Source organism: Trematomus bernacchii, unplaced genomic scaffold (genome assembly GCF_902827165.1).
Source record: "Trematomus bernacchii unplaced genomic scaffold, fTreBer1.1, whole genome shotgun sequence".
Classification (NCBI taxonomy): domain Eukaryota; kingdom Metazoa; phylum Chordata; class Actinopteri; order Perciformes; family Nototheniidae; genus Trematomus; species Trematomus bernacchii.
Genome location: NW_022987857.1, coordinates 100495 through 112868, shown reverse-complemented (window position 1 = coordinate 112868; position 12374 = coordinate 100495). Strand labels below are relative to the sequence as shown.

The 12374-nt window shown below is 41.7% G+C and overlaps 1 long non-coding RNA gene across 1 annotated transcript; it reads right to left on the bottom strand.

The window, feature by feature from the left end:
* Positions 1-3331: 3331 nt before the first annotated feature.
* LOC117469110 lies at positions 3332-11955 on the bottom strand. Its single transcript, XR_004554549.1, has 3 exons — positions 11883-11955; positions 8599-8653; positions 3332-3355 (listed from the first exon to the last, which is right to left on the bottom strand). It is a non-coding gene; the product is annotated as an uncharacterized LOC117469110 (long non-coding RNA).
* Positions 11956-12374: the final 419 nt, after the last annotated feature.

The window sequence follows — 12374 nt, the reverse complement described above, 5'->3', positions numbered from 1 at the left end:
TAAAAAGTATCCAGTTATGGATCAACAAAATATTTTCACAAGATCACAAAATCCCAATATATATACAGTGTGAACATGAGGTCAACATGAGGTCAACATGAGGTCAACATTAGGTCAACATTAGGCCCAAGTAAAACAAAACCCTGAGATCTCAATACAAAAAGAATTTCCCAAACAATGTCCTTTTTACATTTTGGGTGGAGCCCTCAAACATTTATCATTTTGAACAAACACTCCTCATAGCCATACACTGCCGGTTATGATCACCATTTGCATAGGCAGAGTGCTCACACATTAATAATAAAATACAGATTTACATTTTTACCACGTCCTACCGTGCTATCCACTTTAATAGATCCACAGAAACGGGAGGATTCCACCGCAGCGATGGTGCTGCGGGAGGACTGACGCCGCTCCAGGACGTCAGAGAGAACTTTGTGTGCAGATCAGTTACAATCTCATCTCAATCAATCAACAAACAGCTCAAATAAATCAACATTAGTTCACATTAGCTCACAAGGCTTCCTGTGTGACAAGTGGTCACAAAGTACGTCACATCTAGCTTAGCCGCATTAGCTTAGCTGCATTAGCTTAGCCGCATTAGCTTAGCCGCTAACGAGATTAACATTACAACATTCATATTCTATTCATAGAATATATCTATTATCTCCTATTCTAGCCTTCATAACCTCATTCAACACAATTCAAACTATTTTAAGGATACATATCATGCAGTGGAGTAGCAAAAACCGATATGTTAGCAGGCTACGTTATGCTAATTTTAGCTGACTCACCAGGTCAATGCTAACAGAGGAGGAGGAATAACGTCCACTCTTTCCATGTTTCCTTATCTCCCGCTATTCTACAGTCACGCAGGTCTGGTTATTTGCACACGGCACGTCTGTCTCTGCTGTCAGTGTGGCGTTCAGGGAACATATGTAAATTAGTCAACAGCATCATAACCTGGGTTACACGTTCTTTTACAATTAAAAAATAATCACTTCCCTTCTCAAAAAATAAGAGAAAAACAAATTAATAATAAAAACTCTGGAAAACAAATTAAAAAGTAGGACAATAATTATTACTAATTTCATTGAAATAAAGTTCAAGTGGAATGTTTCTCAAGCACAAATAACAATGCACAACTAAAAAGAAAGTTTGGGAGGTGGGACAGGAGTTCTTCAATCAAAGGAACTCCTCATTCACTAACCATTAACTATCTAGTCGTTCATTATTCACTACTCAGTAACTAAGCACATTTTGTGTACCTTATTGTAAAGTGTTACTATATTTAAAATTAGTTATCTTTTAGAGAAGTGATTATATTTGTATGCCAATATTTTCCTATGGTAAAGTTTTCGTTTTGCACTTTTATTTTGATAGTAATAAGATCGGGACTCTTATTTTGAAGGAACTTTTACCGGAAGTCAATGGACAACGGAGCAGTGTAAACACATATGTATAATGACGGATAGATGACGAATAAATGAACATATACTAAATAGTTGCATTGGGTTGTTAGCACCTGGCTGATAAGGGCACAAGCTCTTACGTTGCTAATGAAAGCAAGGGTGATCAATAAACAGATACCATCAGTTAGAGAGTCTGACCATCATTCAGCCGGGGACGCTACAATTATTATAGTGAATGTTTAAATGATATCAATAAAGATTGAGCCCCAGAAAGCACATGGCTACTTAGCATGCAACATGACGTCATTCTGCATGTTAAGTAGCCGTGTGCTTTCGTGTTATCGGCTGAATCTTTATGTATTGATTAGATCACGTTCCTCTGATGATCGTGTTCAGCCTATATGTCTGAACTCCATCCTTAGAGTAATGTGTTACGGAGCCTTCTCTTCTATATTGTTTCCACATAGAGCATGTTGCTGCTCTTTCCCAATGTGGAAGCAGAATGTGTGAAAGCATACAGCACGATGCGGGGTGTGTCTCTAGACATCTTTAGACTGGAATAGCGGGGCCCAGTACGTGAACTCGCCTCGCAGGTGCACAGCTGGGACAGAGTACATCTGACTCCAGACAAAACTTGCTCGAGTCCGAGTCGGAGCGTCAATGTACAAGTCGAGTCTGAGTCATCGTGGCCGAAAAATTCACGAGTCCGAGTCCGAGTCATCGTGTGCGAGAATTCACGAGTCAGTCATCGCGCGCGAGAATTCACAAGTCCGAGTTCGAGTCCGAGTCGAGTCACGAGTCTCGAAAATCGGCACTCAAGTCTGAGTCCAGGACTCGAGTGCTTCCTCATGTGTTTCTTTAATCTACATCTCACTGTAAATGGTTTCTTACAACTGAGCAGCTGTATGGTTTCTCTCCTGTATGAACTGTCATGTGTCTATTTAAACTACTACGCTGTGTAAATGATTTCTCACAGACTGAGCAGCCATATGGTTTCTCTCCTGTATGAACTCTCATGTGAATTGTTACATTTCCCTTTAGTATAAAATATTTCTTACAGACTGAGCAGCTGTATAGTTTCTCTCTAGTGTGCTCTCTCATGTGTCTATTGAAAGTTTTTCCCTGTTTAAATGATTTCTCACAGACTGAGCAGCTGTATGGTTTCTCTTCTGTATGAACTGTCATGTGACTCTTTAACTGACCTCTCACTGGAAATGATTTCTCACAGACTGAACAGCTGAAGAGTTTCTCTCCAGTATGAACTGCCATGTGGTACTTTAAATTAGATATCCTTGTAAAAGACTTCTTACAGACTGAGCAGCTGAATGGTTTCGCTCTAAAGCGCTTCTCTCCAGCACTACACCTTGAATCACTGACAGGGTTTTGTTTATTTTCCCGAGAGTTTGAACCTGACTGAGGTTCTCCGGTCTCACTCCAATCAGCACTGTCTTCAGTGTCTTCAGAAGAGTCTCCAGGGTTGTCCTCAGTCTCAGGTTCAGAAGAGTCTCCAGGGTTGTCCTCAGTCTCAGGTTCAGAAGAGTCTCCAGGGTTGTCCTCAGTCTCAGGTTCAGAAGAGTCTCCAGGGTTGTCCTCAGTCTCTGGTTGTAAGTGTCTCTCTGGATCTGAGCTCCTGGCTGGTTCTGGTCCTCCACAGTCCTCTCCATCAGCTTCTGTTTCCAGGTGTTCAGTTTGTCTTTGATGAAGCTGAGAGGACTGAGGTTTCTCTTCATCATCTTCACTCTTCACAGGGACAGGAGTGAAGATGAACTCAATGATATCAGCCTCCTCCAGCCCTTGAAGCTGCTCTCCCTCCTGACTGATCCAGAGTTCCTCCTGTTCCTCTTTAATGTGTGGGGGGGGCTCTGGGTCCTCCTGGTCCAGACTGGAGCTCCACTCCTGCTGCTCAGGGGGAACCTCTTCTTTAACCAGCAGCTGCTGGACGTCTGCAGGAAACAGGAAGCACAGTCAGAAAAACTGTGAAACTAATCACCTTTACAAGTTGAGTAGTTTTGCAGCCCTAATCAATGCCTTTGGTGTAACTACAGCTCAGACTGAGAGGCTCTGATAACTACAGCTCAGACTGAGAGGCTCTGATAACTACAGCTCAGACTGAGAGGCTCTGATAACTACAGCTCAGACTGAGAGGCTCTGATAACTACAGCTCAGACTGAGAGGCTCTGATAACTACAGCTCAGACTGAGAGGCTCTGATAACTACAGCTCAGACTGAGAGGCTCTGATAACTACAGCTCAGACTGAGAGGCTCTGATAACTACAGCTCAGAGTGAGAGGCTCTGATAACTACAGCTCAGACTGAGAGGCTCTGATAACTACAGCTCAGACTGAGAGGCTCTGATAACTACAGCTCAGACTGAGAGGCTCTGATAACTACAGCTCAGACTGAGAGGCTCTGATAACTACAGCTCAGAGTGAGAGGCTCTGATAACTACAGCTCAGACTGAGAGGCTCTGATAACTACAGCTCAGACTGAGAGGCTCCGATAACTACAGCTCAGACTGAGAGGCTCTGATAACTACAGCTCAGAGTGAGAGGCTCTGATAACTACAGCTCAGACTGAGAGGCTCTGATAACTACAGCTCAGACTGAGAGGCTGATAACTACAGCTCAGACTGAGAGGCTGATAACTACAGCTCAGACTGAGAGGCTGATAACTACAGCTCAGACTGAGAGGCTGATAACTACAGCTCAGACTGAGAGGCTCTGATAACTACAGCTCAGACTGAGAGGCTCTGATAACTACAGCTCAGACTGAGAGGCTCTGATAACTACAGTTCAGTGGGTCTCAAACGGTTTGGTCAACATTAAAGTAAACAAACATTTCCAAAGCACACATTGTTAATGTTATTATAGTAATACAAAAACAACAATATAAATAATAACAGGTGGTAAATCATTCCAGTGTAGGACAGTAAAGCTAAAATATAGTTTAAAAGGTGAGTGATGAGTAAAGTATGCATACAGAAGAAGGAAGCATGCTGAATATGTGAAATCAGAATCAGAATACCTGTATTAGTCCCACAGAGGGGACATGTACGTTGTTACAGCAGAAAAGAGCCACAGACAGCTTAATGTGACAGATGAAGAGTTTGGTTCCAAAACGCGATAAACGCCACTTTTGAAAAAATGAGTTCCCGCCAAAATCAGTATTGTATTTCGTGGGTATTGAAAAGTCAATATTACATTTTATGCAAAAACGCGATATCCGCCGTGTTATTCTGTCCTGTTTCTTCCTTTCTTTCCAGACCGCGACAAACGCCAGTCTCCCTTCTCTACAGAATGCGATACATCCGCTCAACCAATCACAGCGCACCATTCAATGCAGCTCAACCAATCACAGCGCACCATTCAATGCAGCTCAACCAATCACAGCGCACCATTCCACGCAGTGTAAACAGTAATGGCGGCGCCCTGAATGCACCCGGCATCCTACCACTCGTCATCTACTTTGAGACCAACAAACAATGAAACATGAATCATTTTGACGACATCGATGAACCTGTGGTGGTTTCTGCGCTGGGGAAGAAACGCAAGCCATCGAAATGTAATCATATACGTGAGGAGATTAAGAAAATGAGGCTGTCGCTTGTTCTCATACGAAAGCAAACGTCTGTCACGCAGACACATTGACCCCAGGGGATCTATTAAAAAACCTTCAGTCTTTTTACTCTGGATCGACGGAAATCGAGCAGGATCGAGTCATTTTGCAGCGGATCAAGGTCAAAGAAGTTCAGCGGAGACGTCCAAAGGTTAACAGCGATATGCAGAAGGACAGGGAGGTCACTAACGAATATCATTTGCTGACCGAAGATCGTCCGACAAAAAATCCTGTCTGCAACGCCACCTTTTGCAGCGTACTGGGTGAGTTTAATTTAGATTAACAAATGATATTATTCATACAGGACTGCCTGCTCTTAAAACGCGTGGATCATTAAACTATGTTGATGTGATAGACCAGTGGTTCTCAACTGGTCAGGCCTCGGGACCCACCTTTTCCTTTGTCAATAAATCGCGACCTGAAATCTGAACCACTCAAATCTATTCAACAAAAATGTGCCTACATAGCATAACTGTCAGTTGCAGCCGTAACATTATTATTGGTTTAACTACTAACAGTATATTTTTAAAACATTTGAAAATGACCATCTTGAACAGCTACAACATTAAACTAGGCAGATTGTGGACAGTAACAAAGTACATTTACTTAAGTACTGTACTGCTCCACTCCCATTCAGGCAAAGAGTGTTTCGCTAAGCTGAACAGCCAATCAGAGTGCTTTCTTTGGCCGACGGCCTCCCGATTCAAAATGTCGAATCGGCAGCGGAAGGTGTCGGCACGGCCGAAAAGACACGACGGTGCGGGACACACCAATCTGAGTAGGGCGACAGGACGCTAATCGACGGCCAGACATCTATCGACGGCCGAAATCGGCCCGGTGTGTCGCGGCCTTGATGCATTGCTTGGACACAAATGTCCTCGCCTAGTTGGCTGGTCATCTGCCATTGCTATTTGATAAATAAGCCGACTGCAAGTTGAATTCATGAAGAAAAGTAGGCAGTAGCCTAAGTAGGTACGTACACACACAATACATAGGCTACATAAATAGCACTACATCGGCTATAGGCTTGCATTTAAAATGTATGAATAACTGCCATTTAGTTGTCGATGCTGCTTCATCACAAATGCCCTTGTTGGCCATGTCATCTGTCATTGTGAATGGATACTGTGAATGAATAGGTTACGCAATGAATTAATTAATTAATGTAGATAGATATATAAATATATAGATAAATACATACATACAAATAAATGTCATGTTTCTGTCATTGCAGGTATTGGCAAGGATCGTGTGTCTCGAGTGGCAAGGTATTATGCACTCAACGTTAGACATGATGCAGAATGTGATACTCCCTAAAGCGCCATAGGTCAGGCATCCTGTTCCAGACAGCTCGACATGCATCTCTCTCTCGTTGTTATTCACCATGGGACAGGAAGTAAGCAAGCAGTGGATCATGTTCACCTGTCCACATGGATGGAGCATGGAAATAGAAAAGGTAGCAATATGACTGCTCCAGCTCTGGACCACTGGTCACGTCAACAGTTGAGTGGTGCTCTTCGCCGCGCTCAGAGGCTGCGATTGTTCAGCGATTCTTCTTTTGGTCAGAACAAAAGTATGAACCTGCTGTCCATGCTGTCTTCCTTTATGAAGGAGGCCTTTCCAAGAGTCAGTGCTGAGTATGTGTTTCCTATAAGGGGGGGGGGGGCTTTCTGCCCGTGGGTCGTGTGTTTGGGACGATTGAGCAACAGGTTCCAAAGAAGGATACCATTCTTCAGGGTTCCTGCAGGTTTCGCCTACTCAAATTTAAGACTTTTTAAGACCTTTTTAAGACCACTTTGAATAGAATTTAAGACCTATTTCACGGCAAGAAAGTATGAAGGAAAATTGCTATGAAAGAAGAAATACGTCCCATAATTACTTACAAAGTAAATGTAAAGGCATAACAGTACAGAACTGTGTTAGCGTGTTAGACAAAAAGTGTATGTGTGTGTGTGTCTGTGTGTGCGTGCGTGCGTGCGTGCATGTGTGTTAGGGGTGTGCAATTAATCGTATTTTAATCGCAATTACGATTTTGGCCTGCCACAATTACGAAATTATTTTGCTTTGCTAGGTTGTGACAGTGCACTACAACATATTTGATCTAATTAATTTTAGTCTAATTTATTTTTATTTATCATATTTATACATGTTTAATAGCTTGTGGAAGTGCGCTCCAAAATATTTGTTGATCTTGTTTATTGGTATTTATTATTTTGATATTATTTATTTAAATGTATAATTTATTTAATTTATTTTTGTATTGGTTTTGCAGTTGAATTATAGGTTCAGGGTAATCAACAGTTAAAAAGATACTGTTCAAATTATTATTTGTTTTAAAGTTCAATAAATGGATGTTTTCAAAGTCAATGAATAATCGTATTTAATAATCTTGATATCAATTATTGACCAAAATAATCGTGATTATGATTTTTGCCATAATCGCACAGCCCTAGTGTGTGTGAGAGAGAGAGAGAGAGAGAGAGAGAGAGAGAGAGAGAGAGAGAGAGAGAGAGAGAGAGAGAGAGAGAGAGAGAGAGAGAGAGAGACAAGAGCTATATTCAGAGCTCTGCTGCCTTGGCTACAATCTTTCATCGTTGCTGTTGTATGATCGGTGTTTAGCTACGGTATTTAGCGTCTACAGCACCTCCGCTTTTAGGGTTGACGTACACCCAAACGTCGCCCAGAGGTCCGCCGGTGTTGTTGCAGGAGCTGCTGCACTAGCTAACGCTACATTAGCATACGCTACTTTCTTTTGCAAAAGGTGCAGCAGGCTTCAAACACGTTCCCCTCCACTGGTTTCAACCAAGCACTAAATTCGATGTTTTCCAACCAAATACGGTTGAACTTACACTTCCCCATATTTATTTTTAAGTAGATTCTAAGATACATGAGTTTCTGACTGCCGCTAGCTGAAGCTTGCTAGCTGGGTGTTCTCCAATAAGGGGCCGGGGGAAACAAAGTTAGTGATTACTGGTTCCATGTTGATTTATTTCAATACAGATTGTTGGGGGGAACTGAAAGGCTCTCACCGTACTGGTTACTTTGCAGCCCGGACATTTCCCCCAAAACACATTTAGACGCGATCTCAACACAGAAGTACCTTTCAAATCCCATCATTTTTAAGACCTTCTAAATCATATTTAAGACCTTTCTTATTTTTTTGGTCATATTTAAGACCTTTTTAAGGCCTTAAATTCAGATTATCAAATTTAAGACTTTTTAAGACTTTTTAAGACCCCGCGGGAACCCTGATTCTTATGCCAGAGGAATAAGATCAGCTTTTGGGCAGTCATGGAAATGAACACGTCTTTGGGCAAGACTGGGAGGCTTATGATCTCAAGACAGAAACACAGGGGGGGGGGTCTACTAGGGGCTGTGCTGGTTGTATAGTCTGTGTTGTAGTGTGTGTGTAGTGTGTGTGTGTGTAGTGTGTGTGTGTGTGTGTGTGTGTGTGTGTGTGTGTGTGTGTGTGTGTGTGTGTGTGTGTGTGTGTGTGTGTGTGTGTGTGTGTGTGTGTGTGTAAAAGTGTAGGAAGTGAACAGCAGCAGAGAGAGAGAGAGAGGGGACAGACCTGCTCTGTGGACCTGGAGCTGAGGCTGGAGCACCGCGGACAGCAGGGGGCGCTCCTGTGACACAGAGAGAGAGAGAGGTCTTTGAATATAGGCTTACTGTACTGTATATACACAGGAGAGTCAAGTAAGAACGAGACAGCTCACTCTTGTTTACTAAATCACCACTTCCGGTGTCTCTCACTCCATACCTGCCAACCCTACCGATTTGGGCGGTAGTCTACCGCTTTTGACATGTTTCTACCGCCTACCGATTTAGCTGACTCTCCCTACCGATTTTCAATCTTCCCAAACTATAACAAATAAAAATGACACTACATAGACACTGGACTCGACTTTTGGCGGACACCGTTTGCAGCGTGTCTGTGATCCCATCATACAAACAGTCCTCTGTGTTTCAGTCGATCGCGAGATGTGTCTAAAAATAGAACGACAATATTCTGTTTTATCGTTAATGTCCTATAACATAATCTTCCTGTTCCAGAATAATGCACTTGAACGCATCAAAGCTTTGTGATTTATCGGGGCGTGGCTGGTAGGCCATTGCACTAGTTTGCTGTGCAGTCCGCACACACAAGACCACAATTATGGCAGAAGCAAAAGAGCCCAAAATATATAATTTTCACTCCGAGTGGGAGGATGATTATTTTTGTATCTATTCCAATTCAAAGTCCATCTGTCTCATCTGCAATGCGAGCGTGGCTTTATCGAAGAAGGGTAATTTAGGAGCGGCATTTCAAAACAGTGCACAAACGCTACGAGACGGAATTCCCTCCTAATTCTGCCCTACGCTCCCAAAAGGTGAGGGACCTGAAAGGACAGCTCAATGCACAGCAGTCCATCTTCACCAGGCCCAACAACAAGAGCAAGGCTGCTACCATAGCATCTTATCGTGTCAGGCCCAACAGAGCAAGGCTGCTACCATAGCGTCTTATCGTGCCAGGCCCAACAACAAGAGCAAGGCTGCTAGCATAGCATCTCATCGTGTCAGGCCCAACAACAAGAGCAAGGCTGCTACCATAGCATCTTATCGTGTCAGGCCCAACAACAAGAGCAAGGCTGCTACCATAGCATCTCATCGTGTCAGGCCCAACAACAAGAGCAAGGCTGCTAGCATAGCATCTCATCGTGTCAGGCCCAACAACAAGAGCAAGGCTGCTAGCATAGCATCTCATCGTGTCACGTTCTTGCAAAACACATGAAGTCTTTCAAAGACGGCGAAGTTGTGAAAGAAGCATTCCTGGAGGCTGCCGACGCGCTTTTTGGGGACAGTAAAAATAACAGTAGCATTTCAACAGGTTTTTGATATAATAAAAACTCAAGTTAGATACCGTTATTAATCAGCTGTAAGTTTGAGTTGGTTTGAACTTATTCATTATAATTATGGTACAAAATGGTATAAGAATGCAAACTTTAAGATCTGTTCTGTTTAAATTGATTATAGTCTATTATCAATTCAGGTTAAGAAACTAGTGTTGCTTGCATCCTATTTTAAAGGCATTTCTTTTTATACTCTACTAAAATGCAAAAAAAAGAAAAGGGTTTGATTCTATTAATTTAGTCTTTTTTATTGCACTCTGGCAGCAGATTCCTGTGTAGCTTCAGATCTGAGTTGTCTTATTAGTAAAACTAATTTATACTTTTGTAGCAACACTATTTTTATATAATGACAAAGAAAGGGTTCAGAGTCTTTTCTTTTTTTCCTGTGTCATATGTGGCAGCACTGTTCAATGTTTCTTGAAAACATGACCCACTGTGTGACGTGTGAATAAACTCCAACTCTGTATCAACAACACTGTTGTGTAACTTCAGTTAAATACTTGTGTGTGTGTAGATTAGAAAGAGGTAAGATAAAGGATCTGCAGTATTTTATGAAGTATTAATCGTACAAAGTCAGTTTTATACAAGTAGAAGTGTGTATTTACCTGGTAGTAGGCTGTCAGTAATGGCTACGCCTCTCTATTTGGACTGGTAGATCTCGGCAGACTGGCCACTTTAAAAGTAGCTCTCGGTTCAAAAAAGGTTGGGACCCCTTGATCTACACTGTCAAGGTTCAAGGTTCAAGGTTCTTTATTGTCAAACTAACACAGCTACAGAGTAATTATGTCGTTGAAAATCTTATGTCACAGGCTTCTCCAACAATGCAACTGAAAGAGGACCAGAAACACATTAAAAATATAATAAAATGTGGAGACTTTGGGATATTTATCTCCCATTCTTTTACTTTTCGGGCATTTTACAGACCAAACATGTCGTTGATGTCACTGTTTACCAAACTACCTCTTTTTCTGAAAAATGCATAAAATGATGCAATATATGTTAAATACATGGTTTATACATGTAATTACTGGGGTTCCATTTCTTCTGATTACCTAATTTGGGCGTGCACATTTGCCGCGCGCAAACCTACCTCTTTTGGATTTGGAAAGGTTGGCATGTATGTCACTCTAACGTGTTACCAATGTGACTACCTGATTTGCATCTCTGCCCGATTTGCATTGCGCATGCGCGAGTCTTAAACTTAAACGGGTGCCCGATTTATATATATATATAAATATATATATATATATATAAATCCAAAGCTGGTAAAGACCTTTCAAATGTACAATAATTGTCATATAAGAAAAGTACTGATCTGATAACAGAGATTTGTTCAACTTTTTTATGGAAAATCTTTTATGTAATTGTATTTTATTTGAAATAAAAGACATTCACAGTTAATGTAATTAGATATAAATGATTAATGCCATACATTCACAGTAAATCATTCTTCAGTATGATAGCTGTCAAATCCATTTCTCACTTACTCTAAGAATATACTGAACCCAATAAAAGGATCAATAAAAGGATCAATAATAGTGAAGTCACGTTGTAATAACAATAACTAATCTCTCGTTCAGATTCATGTTGTCGTTTTTATTTTTGTTTTCTTGTTTTGCTTTGCGAAACGCCACTGTGTCAAATGTCCTATTTGGGTTGCCGTATGTAGCTGTCCAAAATGGCGGACCATCTCGAGCTTGCGCAATGCAAATCGGGTACTCACAACCAGCTAGCATGCTAAGCTAGCTTCTACAGTCCGAGGTAAACAGAAGAAAGAGGTTCTCACACACACACACACACACACACACACACACACACACACACACACACACACACACACACACACACACACACACACACACACACACACACACACACACACACACACACACACACACACACACACACACACAATGGTTAGAGCTCACACACACACACGCGCGCGATGATCAGAGCTCACACACACCATGGATCAGCTGGAGCTCACACGCTTTCTCAGGAACACAAAAAGAGACGACAAGACGCAAAATGGTTCCGAGAGGGGACCACTTCCGGTTTTGGGACTTCAAAACAAAAGCACGAAGCATTTCCCAAGGCATGCCTTTCTTCTTCTTCTTCTTCTTTTCTTTAATGGCGAATCACTTCCACTTGGAGCATATATCGCCACCTACTGTTGATTTATTAAATGTTTATACTAAATCTTTGTCCTCAGACCAGTGCTTTTGAAGAATTTGAAGATCAGCTTGTTTGCTTCATTTCTTGATTTACTTTCGTATATTGACTTGAAATCCATGTCCTTGACGTTGAGTTGTTCCAGTGCAGTTTTCAGAATGAGTCTTTGTCTGTTATAATCCGTGCAGCTAAAAAATACATGATGTATTGTCTCTGGTTGTTGGCAACCATCACAATTGCCATTTGGATGTTTTCCAATCAGATGCAGTGATGAGTTTAATCCAGA